Source organism: Podarcis liolepis, assembly GCF_965112155.1.
Source record: "Podarcis liolepis genome assembly, chromosome: 3".
Lineage (NCBI taxonomy): Eukaryota > Metazoa > Chordata > Lepidosauria > Squamata > Lacertidae > Podarcis > Podarcis liolepis.
This window is the reverse complement of record NC_139557.1, coordinates 119,694,403-119,712,714: the sequence shown is the minus strand read 5'-3', so window position 1 is coordinate 119,712,714 and position 18,312 is coordinate 119,694,403. Positions and strand designations below refer to the sequence as shown.

The following is an 18,312-nucleotide window of genomic DNA, read 5'->3' as shown; positions in this document are numbered from 1 at the left end:
TCTCTTGAATTTGCTTTTATTGCAAGGGAACAAGCTCATATTCTCATTGTACATGTTGCAAAAGCCCCTTCATTTTGAGCCAGATTCTCTGGTGAATAAACGGAAGGGATCTCCAGCTGGGAGGTGATGCAAGATCCAGTAGCTCTCCAAGTCAAGGGAACATCTCCCATTTTTCAAAGGATCCTGGGTCAGCAGGCAGCAACTAGTCTTCTATCACACTGGGCTTAAAAGCAAACAACAACAATTATTTCAATTTCATTGCCAAGTCACAATCTTTGAGACACGGAGAAAGCAAAGAAAGAAATGTTGGCCCATCAGAAACATACTAAAACATCACTGGGTAACTTTGTCAATCTCAGTTTCTCACTTTCACCATTTTTAGTTCAGTTCTCGCCATCGGTATGCAAATTTTGTTTTTAAAAAGTTCCTCGTGAACTTTCGCAAGCCTTGTGATGTTAACTGGGCCACCAATTGTGCAATTAAAAGACGACATGTATAGTGCAATGTGCCTTTCATACTCTGAGCAACTAACAAGTTACGTACTTGATACACTGTGCGTAACTAATGGGATATGCAAATAGCACTCATTGGTCCATTAAACTGAAATTGCATGTATTTCGTAAGCTGTCTTGATTATACTTAGCACAACCAGTGCTTGTTCAATTAACACATTACATAATTAAGGTAATTATAAATCTAGCAAGCTGCATAATCAGTAATTCCCTTCAAGAACAACAATGAAAGTGTACACACTTCTGAGTTATTTTTTTGTCTTCTAGATTTGGGAAGAAATAGAATGATTGTTACAAGTCGAAGGAAGGAAGGAAGGGAGGGAGGGAGGGAGGAAGGAAGGAAGGAAGGAAGTTTTTGTATGGATCAAGTTTTTTTGTAATGGAGAGGAATTTAAATGGAAAAATTGAATGGATTTTAACAGAGGATAAATGCTAAATTAGAGGATGCTAAACTTGAATCCGATGTAAAAATTATAAAGCGCTCAAGAAGATAACAGTGCAGGGCAGAATAAATGGGCAATTAATATTGAAAGGTAACGTAAAAAACTTGGAGACAAGAATAAATAACTTGTCATTGTTTTATGTATTTATTTATATAGCAGGGGTCCCAACTCACCTTCACACGAAGTAAAAACCACACACCAATTCCTTAAAAGACTTAACTGGGGGACATGGATAATAAGCGTAAACAATATAGGATTCCCATCGTAGGTATAAAAGAAAAAGGAGAAGGTTACTTTTAATCTTCTTAAGACCTTAAAGGCCTTTGGGATTTACTTTGTTTTGTTTTTTTAATTAGAACCCCAAGATCCAATGAGCAAAAGTCTGCAGATTCCGAGCTAACTTTTGCCTGCTTCTGAGCAACAGGCTTTCTGGGCATCCGCTAAGACGATGGATATGGTATTTGAGACTCCTTAGTTGTGGAACAACTGATTCGTTCAAAATTGGGAAAGGAGTACGACAAGGCTGTATATTGTCTCCCTGCTTATTTAACTTATATGCAGAATTCATCATGCGAAAGGCTGGGCTGGATGAATCCCTAGCCGAAATTAAGATTGCCGGAAGAAATATCAACAACCTCAGATATGCAGATGAGACAACCTTGATGGCAGAAAGTAAGGAGGAATTAAAGAACCCTGATGTTGGGAAAGATGGAGGGCACAAGGAGAAGGGGATGACAGAGGATGAGATGGTTGGATAGAGTTCTCAAAGCTACCAGCATGAGTTTGACCAAACTGCGGGAGGCAGTGGAAGACAGGAGTGCCTGGTGTGCTCTGGTCCATGGGGCCAAGAAGAGTCGGACACGACTAAACAACAACAACAAGTTGTGCTAACCTTGGTCACACCCACAAAGGACATTCAAAGAAATCTTATGCCCCTGTTACTGTGATGGCTTCCTGGGATCCAGAGTTTGTTAAAGGAGCTGGCACTCTGTGAGGGGCCCTGTAATAACTCTCAGCACCCTTAACGAATAACAATAACAATAACAATAAAAATAATAATAATAATGCGAAACCACCCCCTCAAAAATCAAATGGCAGACCAAATTGTTAGAATATCTGCAGTTAGCAAGGATAACCGGGTTAGTGAGAGGAAACTCAATAGAAGATGTTAATAAAGAATGGATAGTAATAAAAGACTATCTCAAAGGTTACTGTGATAACAAAAGCTTTATGGAAGATACTGAATGAGTCTTGTAACGTAAGGTAATATCGGAGGAAACCAGAATCAAAAAGGAGAAAAATATTTTCAGGAAACTGTGTAAAAAAATTAATCTCAAAATAGTACAACGGGTATAGTCGGAAGGTTCTTTTTTTAATTGTAAATAAAATCTTATTCTATCTCTTTTCCTATTTCTTTTCTCTTTTGCATATTTATAATTTATAATGTCTGAAATGTAATGTTTGATATTGTATGTATTTTAAGATTTCTGTATAATAAAGGTTGATTTAAAGAAAAAGAAAAAGAAACTTCCCTAATCAGGGTTGCTTTCAGATGTTTTCTAAGTTTAAGATAGTTGTTTATTTCCTTGACATTTGGTCTACGGCCATACTACCCTGAACACGCCCAATCTCGTCTGATCTCGGAAGCTAAGCAGGGTCAGGCCTGGTTAGTACTTGGATGGGAGACATCTGATAGGAGGGCGTTCCACAGGGCGGGCGCCACCACCAAGAAGGCCCTCTGCCTGGTTCCCAGAGTTCTTGACATATATGTTCTCGATGTGACCTAGATGTGTATAACTGGAATGTGGTCTCCACCCAGTGTTGCCTATGTCTCTTGGGTGTGAAAGGCCTGAGCTGCACCTTTAACCATGTTGTTTGGGCACCTATTGAATTCTCCTTTCAGCAAAGCCTTCCACGTGAAGATCTTTATCTCAGCCTGCACCTGCAACAGGTGCATTTTGAACCAGTGACATCAGCTGAGTGTTGGGACAGGTGTGGGAACCAAACAGTCGACTGATTCCAGTGTTCGCATGCTCCTTGAGTTCTGCAAAGGCAACGTGAAAGAGGACAGCCAGGGCTGACCTCTGGACTGGGTGCGAGGAAGAAAGCAGACTGGTGGGGATTTGTCGAATTCAGACTGAGCTTAGTGGAGCATTGCCCCATTTGCTCCATTAGGCTAGCCTCCACTTTTAAAAAAAAATAATAATCATGGAATAGTCTTTAAACATTTGCATTGTTTTTATATGGGGAATTGTCCTTGGTTTTTACAAATGCGACAGATATATGGAGATAAATACACTAGCAGAGACATCACCTTGCCAACAAAGATCCGTATAGTTAAAGCTATGGTTTTCCCAGTAGTGATGTATGGAAGTGAGAGCTGGACCATAAAGAGGGCTGATCGCTGAAGAATTGATGCCTTTGAATTCTGGTGCTGGAGGAGACTCTTGAGAGTCCCATGGACTGCAAGAAGATCAAACCGATCCATTCTGAAGGAAATCAGCCCTGAGTGCTCACTGGAAGGACAGATCGTGAAGCTGAAGCTCCAAGACTTTGGCCACCTCATGAGAAAAGAAGACTCCCTGGAAAAGACCCTGATGTTGGGAAAGATGGAGGGCACAAGGAGAAGGGGACGACAGAGGACGAGATGGTGGGACAGTGTTCTCGAAGCTACCAGCATGAATTTGACCAAACTGTGGGAGGCAGGGGAAGACAGGAGTGCCTGGCGTGCTCTGGTCCATGGGGTCACGAAGAGTCAGACACAGCTAAACGACTAAACAACAGCAGTACACTAGCGGCCAAAATTGTGGAAACCTTTTGGGAAAAAGTGTATTTCTGAGGTTTGATGGCTCATAAGACGACTTTTTGGGGGAGTAATACCATAAAATTATATATCAATGGAAAGATAATTTAATGAAGAATGTAATGCAACAATGTTGGTTCAATTATCTGTATTCCATCAAATGTTATAGCCAAGTAACCAGAAAAAGGAAGCACAACTTGCTCAGGTTGATTTGCAGTAGCTTTCCTTCATTTGAATGTAGCCAATGAGCAGGAGCGTTAAGAGAGCCAATCAGGTGTTATGAACCATCAAACTTTGGAAACACACTTTCCCCAAAAGATTTCCACAATTTTGGCCCCTAGTGTAGCTATAGGATTGTCTACCCAAGTTGCACAGTTACCTAAATAAGCATTTAATCTTTTATCCATAGAAGCTCTCGAGAATGGCTTTTTGATGTGCAAACTATAAATCTTATAACAAAGCATACAATTATACTTAACATACAAATTATGGTAAACATGCAAAAAGATGTATAGGTAACTCTAGCAAGCATCTCAAAACTTTTGTTATTGCTCCTCTCCTGCACACAAAGGTATCAGAGATACATAATTAAGCTGCTTTCTCAGTTCAGTAGATCCCTTAGGCTGAATCCAGACTGGCAAATTACTGCTCAAGTAAAATACCAACTTAAAAACACTGGGGAGGGTAAGTAGGAGGTCATCATGAACACTGAGATAGAAATCAGTTTAGTCCAGTAATATACTCTGGATTTCATGGCGACTTTCATTGTGGAAGGTTGTACAGGGTTTCATTTAAGCTCTGATCTGGAATTCAGAGTACTGGAGGTGGTGGGCGGGGAACCAAATGTGTTTCCTAGGAAGCGAGTTCCATTAAATTTGATGGAAATGATGCACTCGTGCTTAGGATGGCAGCTCAAATCAGGGGATTCTTACAGGGGCAAAACTAGGCTTTATTTCACCCGGGACAAAGACCCAGTTTGGCACGCCCCACAAACATTTGCGTACACACACAAACACAGGCTGAGAACCTCAATGGCACCCCTTGGAGGCTTCACCCGGGGCAAAAAAAACCCCCAAAACCCCAGCTAACTCCCCAACAGCTTTGTCTCTGTCTTCTCAGCATGCTCAGTTCAGAAGGTGCTGGGGACAGAAGAACCCCAGCAACTTGTATGACCTCTCCTTTGGCGAGCTGAAGTTACCTTTTGCAACATTTCCTCAGGATTCCGCATTTCCCGATCTGAAGCATGGGAGACGGACACCTGATAAGTTTGCAAGCACCGTTGGCTTCATAGCATTGCCGTCTGGTGTGTGGTTTGAAAAAGGCAAATCCTGCGGAAAGTGGGGGGGGGGGGGGAGAGAGAGAGATCACTGTCCACTGCATAAGACGCACCTGACCATAAGACGCACCTAGTTTTTAGAGGAGGAAAGGGGGAAAGCCCTGGTTTTTGAGGATCAGCTCAAAGTTGTTGAGCTTACATTGCAAAGGGAAAAAATCCTGTTTTTATAGGGTTCAATTCACAGTTCTGCAGCTTCTTTAGGAAAGGAAAGGGAGCCGTTTCTACAGTTTCCAGACAGATAATCTAATCAGCCAGTCACATGTCGTTGGGAAAACAAACAGCCTCCTTCTGCAGAACATTCAGCAATGGAGGCCGGGGCCGGAAAGGGAGCCAGTGATCGACCACACATTCGCTCCATAAGACGCACAGACATTTCCCCTTACTTTTTAGGAGGAAAAAAGTGCGTCTTATGGAGCGAAAAATACGGTAAATTAGGAAGAGGAAGAAAAGGAGGCACAAGTTCTCAGGCTTTATGAGAGGAGTGTGGAACCCCAGAACCATCTGGATAACTGCTGCATTCCAACTTCCCGGAAAGCCACTGCTGTTCAGTTTCCAGTCTTTCCCAACCTTGTGCCCCCAGTAGTTGTTGGACTACAATTCCCATCGTCCCTGACCACTGGACCTAGCTGTCTAGGAAACCTTGGAGGCTTTTAAGCAGAGGTTGGGTGGCCATCTCTCTTGGATGCTTTAGCTGAGATTCCTGCATTTCATGGGGGTTGGACTAGATGATGATGATGAAGAAGAGTTTGGATTTGATATCCCGCTTTATCACTACCCTAAGGAGTCTCAAAGTGGCTAACATTCTAACATTCTCCTTTCCCTTCCTCCCCCACAACAAACACTCTGTGAGGTGAGTGGGGCTGAGAGACTTCAGAGAAGTGTGACTGGCCCAAGGTCACCCAGCAGCTGCATGTGGAGGAGCGGGGAAGCGAACCCGGTTCCCCAGATTACGAGTCCACCGCTCTTAACCACTACACCACACTGACCCTTGGGTCCCTTCCAACTCTACAATTCTATCCTTCTATGGCAGAAAAGCTAGAGAGAAATGCTCCTTTCCTTTGCGAGGAAAAAGAACATCTCAATTCCTTTCTCCCTTCCACTCGGCTATTGGCTGAGCAGCCCCTTTCTCCCTTCTTTACTCTCCATCCCTTACCTGAGGAAGCCAGGAGCAGCACAGACAAAGCAGCCCAGAACAGGTGAAGGATCTTCATGGCTCCGTTGGGGTGGACTGATGCAGCGAAGGTGAATGCAGCGTTACAAGCCAGACGGGTGTCCAGTGTTTATTGGAGGAGGGCTGGGCTGCCCGTATTTGTACTCTCCTTGGGAAGTGGTTCCCTCCTCCTGGCTTGGAAAGTCCAGCATGCCATCACCATGACCTGAGACAAGGTGCGGCCGCTGTCCAACCCATAAGCACACTGGCTTAACCAGGCAGAGATGTGGGGATAAGTGGTTTTGTCCTGTTGCAAGACCTGGCAGAGATGCAAAACCCAGATCAAATCATTGGAGGTGAATCTCCCTCTGAATACCAGAGAGAGAGGGAAGAGAAAGAAAGGGGGAAGAGAGAGAATGACAGAGTTCCTGGAAAATAAAGGTATCGGTGATTACTAAACCATAATTACTGCTGTTTTTGCTATTGCATGCAAATCAATCTCTGTGTGCTAAGAGATTCCAAAATTTATCCAGGGTTCAGCTTCCCTGGAATGAAGACCGAAGGAGACTGTGGTGTCATTAGGATCTATGGTTTTATTTTCACATATGTGCAACATATATGTATACAGTGGTACCTCTGGTTAAGAACTTAACTCATTCCAGAGGTCCATTCTTAACCTGAAACTGTTCTTAACCTGAGGTACCACTTTAGCTAATGGGGCCTCCCACTGGCGCCGCGCAATTTCTGTTCTCAACCTGAAGCAAAGTTCTTAACCCGAGGTACTATTTCTGGGTTAGCGGAGTCTGTAACCTGAAGCATCTGTAACCTGAAGCACCTGTAACCCAAGGTACCACTGCACGATGGAGGGGCTTTGGGTTTCAGCACACAGCAAGACCAGCCTCTGTGTCTCCAGCTTCCAGAATCAGCCAGCTCTCTCTCTCTCTCTCTCTGACACACAGAGCTTCCATGGGGTCATGAAGAGTCGGACACGACTAAACAACAACAACTGTTACAGGTTACTTAGTATTATATAAAGCAGCCATCTAGGCTGCAGTGAGTCTGACTCCAAGAACAGTTCCAACCACTGTAATAAAGAGCTATGAATCTAACACACCTGTGTCCTTCGTCCATCTTTCCCACTATTTTACAGATTGTTTCCTGAAAGTGCCATATCTCAAGAGGAATGCTAATTCACAGGACAGAGCCAGCCACACTAAAAGCCCTGCTCTGAGTTCCCATGGAGCTGGCTTCTGATATCTTTGGAATTTGCTGGAGAAGCTCTCCTGTGGGTTGCAGCAACTTACTGGGTATATAAAGGATGCTGTTGTTGTTTAGTCGTGTCCGACTCTTTGTGACCCCCTGGACCAGAGCACGCCAGGCACTCCTGTCTTCCACTGCCTCCCGCAGTTTGGTCAAACTCATGCTGGTAGCTTCGAGAACACTGTTCAACCATCTCATCCTCTGTCGTCCCCTTCTCCTTGTGCCCTCCATCTTTCCCAACATTAGGGTCTTTTCCAGGGAGTCTTCTCTCCTCATGAGGTGGCCAAAGTATTGGAGCCTCAGCTTCACATGTAAAGGATAATCTCTGATATAACCTTAAAGGTAAAGGGACCCCTGCCCATTAGGTCCAGTCGTGACCGACTCTGGGGTTGGGGCGCTCATCTCACTTTATTGGCGTATAGCCGGCGTATAGCTTCCGGGTCATGTGGCTAGCATGACTAAGCTGCTTCTGGTGAACCAGAGCAGCGCGCGGAAACATCGTTTACCTTATTATTCCTCAGTAAGAATTGTAAATCTTTAAGCTGCTTCTTTTTCATGCTTAGCACAGAAAATAAAATCACACCACAGAGCTCTCGCCAGTGTGGTGTAGTGGTTAAGAGCGGTAGTCTCCTAATCTGGGGAACCGGGTTTACTTCCCCGCTCCTCCACCTGCAGCTGCTGGGTGACCTGGGGCCAGTCACACTTCTCTGAAGTCTCCCAGCCCCACTCACCTCACAGAGTGTTTGTTGTGGGGGAGGAAGGGAAAGGAGAATGTTAGCCGCTTTGAGACTCCTGAAGGGGAGTGAAAAGCGGGATATCAAATCCAAACTCTTCTTCTTTTCTTCTTCTTCTCTCTTCCTCTTCTTCTTCTTCTTCCCCTTCTGTTTACAGAAATGCATCCACCAAAGTGAAAACTTTTCCTTCCTTCCTTCCCCCAATTCTTCTTCTTTTTCTGAAAGTGAGCATATGATGCCACCACGTGGAAGGAAGGCAAAACTACAAAATACTGCTAGGGGAATTTGAATTATTATTATTGTTTTGAATACTTTTTAAATTAAATTTTCACTTTAACCAAACAAGAGTAAATTTCCACATTCATTTGTACAACTCTCCCCCCCCCCGCTCTACCGAGCAATGACTTCCCTCCCTCCTGCCAACAGTTTTCTATTTCCAATCTACATCTCACAGTTTCCTCTTTATTCAAATCCATGTCGTAAGATTTATTTTAATCCTGCTAGTGTCTTTAAACTTCTACAGTTCTGGTTTAAATAGTCAATGAATTTACTCCAGTCTCTTTGGATTTTTTAAAATAACTTTTTTATTCAAAATTTAAACAAAACATATTATCCAGAAACATATCATCCTTATTTCCCCATTTTTCCTCCCTCCCCCTCCCTCTCCCCACAGAACCCTCCCACCCCCACCCCCGACTTTCCTCAGTTCCAGTCTTTGATTTCTCTAAAAATGCTGTTTTCTGCATGTTACACAGTTGTATAGATCCTCAAACAATTTAAGTAATAATTATCAATAAAATATCTGTGAATGTTTATTCAAAACCAGCCAAGTAGTCCAGATCGCTTTGTTGCATCTTCATATACTTTGTAAAGGGTTCCCATTCATCTTTAAAGTCACAGTTATCCTTGTCCTGTAGCTTATATGTCAGTTTTGCCAGTTCTGCATAGTCCATCAATTTTTCTTGCCATGATTTAGTTGGGGTTTCTTCAGTCTTCCATCCTTATGCTATTAAAACTCTTGCGGCCGTTGTCACATACATGAGGATGTTTTTCAGCTTTTTTGGCAGATATTTCCCTACAATCCCTAATAAAAATGCTTCAGGTTTTTTAACAAATGTTAAATGGAACATTTTCTTCAATTCATTGTATATCATTTCCCAATTTTTTAAAATTACCTTAGAATCCCGCCACATATGATAAAATGTCCCCTCCTTTTCCTTACACTTCCGACATATATTTGAACTAGTTTTGTACATTTCCCCTGACTGCACTGGTGTTGTGTACCATCTGTACATCATCATGTAATTCTCCTTCAATAGGGAACAATCTGTACATTTTAAATCAGTTTTCCATAATTTTTCCATCATAATGTTGTGACCTACATCTTGTGCCCATTTAATCATAACTGATTTTACCTCTTCATCTTTTGTCTCCCATTCTAATAGTATGCTGTATGTGGCCTTCAGTAATTTCACTTTCCCTTCGATCACTTCCGTTTGAAACCTAGATCTTGTATAACTAAATCCTTTCTTACAGTCTTCTTTATGTGTTTCATATAGTTGTCGATAATGCAACCAACTCTGAAAGTGGTCTTTGATCTCATCATAATCTCTTAATTTCCATTTTCCATCATGTTCCTTTAATAAATCAACATATGTGAGCCATTTTCCTTTCTTTTCCAAGCGGTTTGAGCAGTAATGCTTCATGTGGTGAAAACCACCACGGGGTCTTTTGTTCCAAGAGGTCTTTGTATCTCTCCCATACTCTCATTAGTGATTTCCTGATTATATGGTTGTAAAAACTTCTATGAACCTTCCCTTTCCCGTACTATAAGTATGTGTGCCAGCCGAATCTGTAATTTCCAATTTTGGGCCAATAAAGTTCTCACCACGGTTGTTGCATACATAAATAATCTTTGATCCACCATTGCAATTTCCTCTCCCATCAAGCTACTAAGCCTAGCAGGAAAGCTTCTGGCTTTTTGGGAAAGGTATATTTAAAAATCTTTTTCAATTCATTATAAATTAATTCCCAAAATAATTTTGTTTTCTCACACGCCCACCACATATGATAAAGGTCTCCATCTTTCTCTTTACATTTCCAGCATAATTTATTACTCATCCTGTACATTTTAGCCAGCTTAACCAGTGTTAAGTACCATCGGTACATCATTTTCATTACATTCTCTTTTAAGGTGGCACATGCTGTAAATTTTAGACTCTCATTCCACAACCTCAACCATGCTCTACCCAACTGAGCTGTCCAAGCTGCTTATCTATTGCCTTTGCAGTCTACCTTTCCCCCATTGTGCTCCAGCAGAGCCTAGGACTTGCCAATCAGAAGGTCGGTGGTTCGAATCCCTGTGACGGGGTGAGCTCCTGTTGCTCGGTCCCTGCTCCTGCCAACCTAGCACTGTGAAAGCACATCAAAGTGCAAGTAGATAAATAGGTACCACTCCGGCGGGAAGGTAAACGGCGTTTCTGTGCACTGCTCTGGTTCGCCAGAAGCGGCTTAGTCATGCTGGCCACATGACCCGGAAGCTGAACGCCGGCTCCCTCGGCCAATAAAGCAAGCTGAGCGCCACAACCCCAGAGTCGGCCACGACTGGACCTAATGGTCAGGGGTCCATTTACCTTTACTATTAAAAAAAGAAACTTGGAAATAGAGGGAACCACGCCTTTTAATTTGCTTTTATTGCAAAGGAGAAGCTTGTGTACTCATTAAAAATGTTGCAAAGGCTTCCTTTTTTTGGTTCAGATGCTCTGGTGAATAAGCAAAAGGCGTCTCCAGCCAGGGATGAAACAGGATCCAGTGGCTTTCGAAAGGAGGAAGCACCTCTCGTTTTTCACAGATTCCTGGGTAATCAGGCACCACTCAACAGCATACGTACTTACTTAAAAACAAAGAAAAAGAAAACCCAAGGGTTAGTTCATAGCAAAGAACTTCATAGCAAAGCCACAAGTTGACACATGGAAAAACAAAGGAAGTCATGTTGGTGCATAAGGTAAGGTGAAGGTAAAGGACCCCTGGACGGTTAAGTCCAGCCAGAGGTGACTCTGGGGTTGCGGCGCTCATTCTCGCTTTCAGGCTGAGGGAGCCGGCGTTTGTCCACAGACAACTTTTCTGGGTCATGTGGCCAGCAGGACTAAACCGCTTCTGGTGCAACGGGACACTGTGACGGAAACCAGAGCGCACGGAAATGCCGTTTACCTTCCCACCACAGCGGTAGCTATTTATCTACTTGCGCTAGTATGCTTTCGAACTGCTAGGTTGGCATAAGAAACATTCCCAAACCCATCGTTTGGTACGGATGGGTGACGGTCAATTTCAGCTCCTCATTTTCCCAATGTTAAGTTCAGATCTTCATCTCAGTTTGCAATTTATTATTATTATTATTTTTTAAACGCCTCGAGAAAATTCGTCGGGATTTTAGTGCAAATTTCTCCCGCTGTGTTTGCATGCAAGTTTGCCTCTTTGTGTACACCTCTCCACTCCTGTGCCCTTTTGCACATGTTACGTGACTAAGGAACGGTGCTGCAAAATTCAGAGAAGTGTGAAATTCAAAGGATGGCTGCGTTTCAGTTTGTCTATTGCTTTGGACATTGGGAGTTAGGTAGGTTGCACCTTGGGTCTAAAAGAAATGGAAGAGGGAGAATTTAGGAGACTATTTAAATAATAAAACTATTTTCCATTATAAACTCATTATAAAGAATTATAAAGCCATTATAAATAATGCATGCAAACACACTTACCTTACCAAAGATTGTCAGCAGGTAAATAAATGTATGGCTAATTCTGGCAAGCATCATAAACACTTTTCTTCAATTATCCTCCCATTCACAAAAGATTATCAGAGTTAGTCATAATAAAACTACTTTCTTAGTTCAGCAAAAAATCCTCAGCCAAAATCCAAGATGGCAGAATTGCTGCTTGTGCAAAATCTGCAGTACTAACTTAAAAGCACCGGGGAGGCAGAAGGAGGTAATCTTCAACACTGATACTGAACTGAAATAGAAATCCTCATTGACTCGATTTTAGGAAATATTGTACAAGATTTTATTTAAACTCTGACCTGGACTTCAGAGATTGGGAATGCTAGGTAAAACCCCCAATATGTTTCCCTGGTGAGAAGTGAGGTTACAGGGAACCAGGCAGAGGGCCTACTCAGTGCCTGCCCTGTGGAATGCCCTCCCATCAGATGCCAAGGAGATAAACAACTATCTGACTTTTAGAAGAAATCTGAAGGCAGCCCTGTTTAGGGAAGCTTTTAATGTTTGATGACTATTGTATTTTAATATTTTGTTGGAAGTCGCCCAGAGTGGCTGGGGAAATTATTATTATTATTATTAAGTTTAACTAGCAAAGGTGATTAAGATGGCAGCATGTTGTCTCTCAAATCCAATGAGTGCTGGGAGTGAGGCAGGGTAGAGGTGTTATTTTAGTCCAACAACCTTCGAGAACTTTTCTTTGGTGAGCTGTAGAGACATCACCTTGTAAAGCAGAGACATCACCTTGCCAACAAAGGTCCGTATAGTTAAAGCTATGGTTTTCCCAGCAGTGATGTATGGAAGTGAGAGCTGGACCATCAAGAAGGCTGATGGCCAAATAATGGATGCTTTGGAATTATGGTGCTGGAGGAGACTCTTGAGAGTCCCATGGACTGCAAGAAGATCAAACCTCTCCATTCTGAAGGAAATCAGCCCTGAGGGCTCACTGGAAGGACAGATCCTGAAGCTGAGGCTCCAATACTTTAGGCATCTCATGAGAAGAGAAGACTCCCTGGAAAAGACCCTGATGTTGGGAAAGATGGAGGGCACAAGGAGAAGGGGATGACGGAGGACGAGATGGTGGGACAGTGTTCTCGAAGCTACCAGCATGAGTTTGACCAAACTGCGGGAGGCAGTGGAAGACAGGAGTGCCTGGTGTGCTCTGGTCCAGGGGGTCATGAAGAGTCGGATATGACTAAACAACTAAACAACAACAACAACAAGTTACCTTTTGCAACATGTCATGCGGTTTTTGCACACTCCAATCTTAAACATCTTCTTGGGACAGAAGGAATAGAGGCATTCTGCACGAGCAGCCCGGCATTGTAGATTATTATGCACTATGTACCTTGCATATCCTGCATAAATGGGGGGAGTGGGAGAATATCACTGTCTACTTTGGAGAGTAAAGCAAATTCAGATGAGGAGGAAAGGGAGGCAGAAGTTCAACGGCTTTAGAAGGTGAGGTGAGGAATCCCGTGCCCCTCTGAGTGTTCTGGCAGTCCCATTACCCCAAAACCATTGGCCGCAGATGTTCACCACAGTCCCCACCCTCCCACTTTACAATCAGTTCATCATAAATGGGACAATCAAGAATGTCTTCATAGTACAGGCTGCTTCCTTCATGGTTCCAGCCAGCTACGCTCTCATCCAGGATAACTTCATTCCAATCTCCCTCCTCCCAGTTTTTTACACACACACACACACACACTCTGCCGGATTTACATATAGGCTAACTAAGATATAGCTTAGGGCCCCATTCTCTTGGGCCCCCCAAAAAAAATTTAAAGGAAAGAAACCTGGACATATATTTCCAAACTATAAGATAAAAAAAGAAATAAGTAAAACCTACATCCAGCAACAGTGTTTTGTGTTGTGTAGGCTCCTATGATGTAAGTCATGGGCACTAACTGCTAGCCTGCTCCCAAAAAGGTTTGCTCCTTTCTATATATAGGGTGCCTACATTCTGCATGGACTGGTTGCATGACAACATGTAGCACACAGCTGCAGACTGTAGTGCAGCACAATTGAATGTAGGTCAAGCTGTTTTACCTGTTATCTAATATTAAAATACATATTTTGTTATGTGCAAATGGCTTTAGATACCTATTAGGTCCATAACTTACCATATAGCATATATTCAACACAAAAAAACAGCTGCAATTTGTTGTTGACAAAGGACAGTTGGACATATAAAGGGCCCCATTACTTTTAGTAGCTTAGGGACTCATCAAACATCTGGCCCTACGCACACCCACACACACCAATCACACCAGTCAGCCTCATTAGATGGTGGGTTTATTTTTGGGTGGCGTTGGGTGGTTCCCTGAGGTTTGGCAAACGTTACGTTGCTCCCAGGTCTTGCTAATATGTTACTTGCGTGCATGGACGGTGCTGTTTTGGCCAAAGCACCAGGATTGGGACAATTTCAGGGATGGGCTGGATGAGGACAGCGGCGGAGGAACTCTCTCTGGCACCCGGGGCGAGGCAAACTGCTCGGCAGCGCATGTGCAGCATCCGTACGGACTGTGCACGTTCTCTCCATCCCTTACCTGAGGCAGTCGGGAGCAGCAAACACAGGGCAGCCAAGCACAGCGGAAGGATCTTCATGGCTGCGTTAGGATGGGTTGAAGCAGTGAGGCTCGATGCACAACTAGAAACCAGAAGGTTGCCAGGGGACGGCTGGGCTTTCGGTAGTTGTAAGGTCCTGGAGAAGGTGCTTCTGGGCTCTCTTTTGCAACGTCCAGCAAGTCGTCCCATGCTTTGAAGGAAGGTGGGGCTGTTGTTCCAGCTAGAAGCACAATGTGCTCTCCAAAATGAGATGTAGGGATAAGAGGTTTAGGCCTGTGGCGAGACTGGGAGGATGTGAAGCCAGGAAAAAGCTGAGTTACTGAATACATCCTGGTAGATTCATGGATGATTTGCAATCAGTTGATAAGGACCTCTGACTCCAAGTTGTTCCACAGGGCAGCAAGACGTCTCCATTCTCCCTGCTCTACTGCTTCTTCAAGTCTAAATGTTATGCCTTCGATAAAGAAGGTAAGCTTTTACAGAGTTACGATTAAATACAATAAACTCTGCTTACAGAGATGGGAGACACAGAGGCATACCAACAAACGAACGTGTTTGCATTAGGGGATGTCCTGAAGTAGAGGACCTCATGCATTATATCTTGCGCTGCCCCTTATATAATGAAGCAAGAGAAAGATTATTAGCACCTATAATGACAAGGTCCCCTGGCCAGAACCCCTCTGACATGATTTTATATCTCCTCGCAGACACAGATAAGTATGTGACCTGGCGTGAAGCACTCTTTGCAAGTGCCGCTAGGAAAATTAGAGCAAATTATATAGCCAAGGTAGCCACCAACTGTAAAGATGAATTTATTTGACCCTATCTACATCAAGCTATATTCTATCTTTATCACGAAACTCCAAATATAATTGCACATTGTATTAATTAACATTATTTTTTAATATATTAGTGGCCATGTGATAATTTTATCTTATAAATTTTATTGTTTAATGTCTTAACTTGTATATTAAGGTACTTTTACAGCTCTGTTTAGAGTAGGTAATGTTTTGATAATATAAATGTTTTAGGTTTTTTGTATCAATCCAGTATATTTTCTTTTAATTCCTGAATGATTCTGTGTACATTGTGGGAGCCTTTGGCGATGTGCAATAAAACTGACTGACTGATTGACTGATAAAGAAGGTGTGGGGTGTTTTTTTTTTGGAGGGGGGTAACCAGGAGACGATTTTTGTGTGGAGCTCCATTCAGTTCTGGTACTCAAAACACATTCCTGGGCTTCAGCTATGTACATTAGTGGCTTGTAAAACATCGAGAGGTGCCTGATCACCTCATCTGTCTCCTGAGAAATCTCTATGTGGGACAAGAAGCCACAGTTAGAACTGGATATGGAACAACTGATTGGTTCAAAATAGGGAAAGGAGTATGACAAGGCTGTATATTGTCTCCCTGATTATTTAACTTACATGCAGAATTCATCCTGTGAAAGGGTGGGCTGGATGAATCTCAAAACGGAATTAAGATTGCAGGAAGAAATATCAACAAGCTCAGATATGCAGCTGACACAAACATGATGGCAGAAAGTGAGGAGGAATTAAAGAACTTTTTAATGAGGGTGAAAGAGGAGAGCGCAAAATATGATCTGAAGCTCAACATCAAAAAAATGAAGATCATGGCCACTGGGCCCATCACCTCCTGGCAAATAGAAGGGGAAGAAATGGAGGCAGTGAGAGATTTTACTTTCTTGGGCTCCATGATCACTGCAGATGGTGACAGCAGCCACGAAATTAAAAGACACCTGCTTCTTGGGAGAAAAACAATGACAAACCTTGACAGCATCTTAAAAAGTAGAGACATCACCTTGCCAACAAAGGTCCGTATAGTAAAAACTATGGTTTTCCCAGTAGTGATGTATGGAAGTGAGAGCTGGACCATCAAGAAGGCTGATCGCCGAAGAATTGATGCTTTTGAATTCTGGTGCTGGAGGAGACTCTTGAGAGTCCCATGGACTGCAAGAAGATCAAACCTCTCCATTCTGAAGGAAGTCAGCCCTGAGGGCTCACTGGAAGGACAGATCGTGAAGCTGAGGCTCCAATACTTTGGCCACTTTATGAGAAGAGAAGACTCCCTGGAAAAGACCCTGATGTTGGGAAAGATAGAGGGCACAAGGAGAAGGGGATGACAGATGATGAGATGGTTGGACAGTGTTCTCGAAGCTACCAGCATGAGTTTGACCCAACTGTGGGAGGCAGTGGGAGACAGAAGTACGTGGCGTGCTCTGGTCCATGGGGTCACGAAGAGTCGGACACGACTAAACGACAACAACAAATAACAAGTCTATATGAAGGCATGTTGTCCTTGGTAAGCTGGCATAGCCAGACTCCCAACTGTCAGAGTCCCATAATTTTATCCTTATTTTATCCTGTCTCTATCTCTTCTACCTCCCCTCACACAAGAACCAACTGCACTAACTGTCTCTCTATTCCAAGTGTCTGCCCACTGCTTCTCCAACTGCCTTTCCCAACCAACCCACTAAAACCAACTACCCACCCCAAACCTCAGGCTTAGCCCTTTTATAAACAGGTAGGCTCCGCCTCTGGCTTTTCTATTGGTCTACCTATTAACTCTTTCTCTCCCCCTGTACAGACATTTTCAAATGAACGGGCAAACGCCACAGTAGGCTTCAAAACTTTAGAAGTGAGGGGCCCTAGAAGAGCTGGACACACGTCAAGTTGCAGGCTGGACATCCAGACAGTTGTATCCAATGGGTGTTTTGCCAGCTACCCTCTGCTGATGTCTGCAGCTTTTTATTGGATTTTATATGAATTCTTTGTCTGTATACCCTATAAAAGGGCCGGGGGGACCCCCCCCCTTCAGCCTGTAGCCTTATGGGGCTTTGCCCTCGGGTGGGAAAAATATTGCGCCCGGGAAAGGGAAGTGGGAGTCAACAGACACTCAAGGAATAGTTTCGGAGAAAAGGCTTTTATTTCTACCATCCATGAACTGGTAGAAGGAGCAAGTGTGATAAGTCACAAAAAGAATGCACAAAGTTCACAGTCATGTGCACAAGCATATATACCCCTTTCCAGTTCCCTCTCCCTTTCTCCCAGAGTCCTGCCCCATGAGTTCCTCTGAGCATGAACAGAAAGCTGTCTTGGGACTATTGGACTATTCCCAGGAAAGGGGGGGGGGGTGAGAGGGTTTCAGTGTGTTCCCAGTTATGTTTCAATCTCTTGTTCTGGCATGGTTCCCGGACCGAAAGTAAGTTGCAACGTGGTTCTTTAGCAAGGCCAGAAGGCATGAGAAAGGCCTGAGAAACAATGGACCGTTCTCTACCTTTGTTACAGCAGAGCGGAATGTTTCTGATGCTTAGCTGCTGAGAAAATGATTTTGAAAAGCTTTGAGAAGCTTTGAGCCTGCTTTGGTGGGGGGGTGACTTCGGGCCTAGGTGAGGTCACCTGTCCTCACCTTCCTTCAAGCCTTTGTGGAAATGACCACGCTGAACCTATTTACTGCAGTAAATAAACTTTTGAACTCTTTTCAACCCGACGAAAGAGTAGTTAATGGTACTAGTGAGATAGCAGATTTGCCCTGCAACACTGGGAGGAAGGGGGTCCTTTTTCTTTCAGTTTACCTCGCTTGCCACCCCTGCAAAACCCAGGTCCAGTGAGGCCATGGGCAGAGATTAAAGATGGTAATCTCCGAAATGCAAACCCTATAGGCCAAAGCAAGAGAAAGCAAATATGGACTTTATAATAGCCATTTTCCAGCAAGA

The 18,312-nt window shown here is 43.5% G+C and overlaps 2 long non-coding RNA genes across 2 annotated transcripts; both read right to left on the bottom strand.

Annotated features, from left to right (window-relative positions):
* Positions 1-6,470, bottom strand: LOC310702816. Its single transcript, XR_014523628.1, has 3 exons — positions 6,248-6,470; positions 4,957-5,086; positions 1-223 (listed from the first exon to the last, which is right to left on the bottom strand). It is a non-coding gene; the product is annotated as an uncharacterized lncRNA (long non-coding RNA).
* A 4,438-nt stretch (positions 6,471-10,908) lies between these two features.
* LOC310702931 lies at positions 10,909-13,696 on the bottom strand. Its single transcript, XR_014523806.1, has 2 exons — positions 13,234-13,696; positions 10,909-11,131 (listed from the first exon to the last, which is right to left on the bottom strand). It is a non-coding gene; the product is annotated as an uncharacterized lncRNA (long non-coding RNA).
* Positions 13,697-18,312: the final 4,616 nt, after the last annotated feature.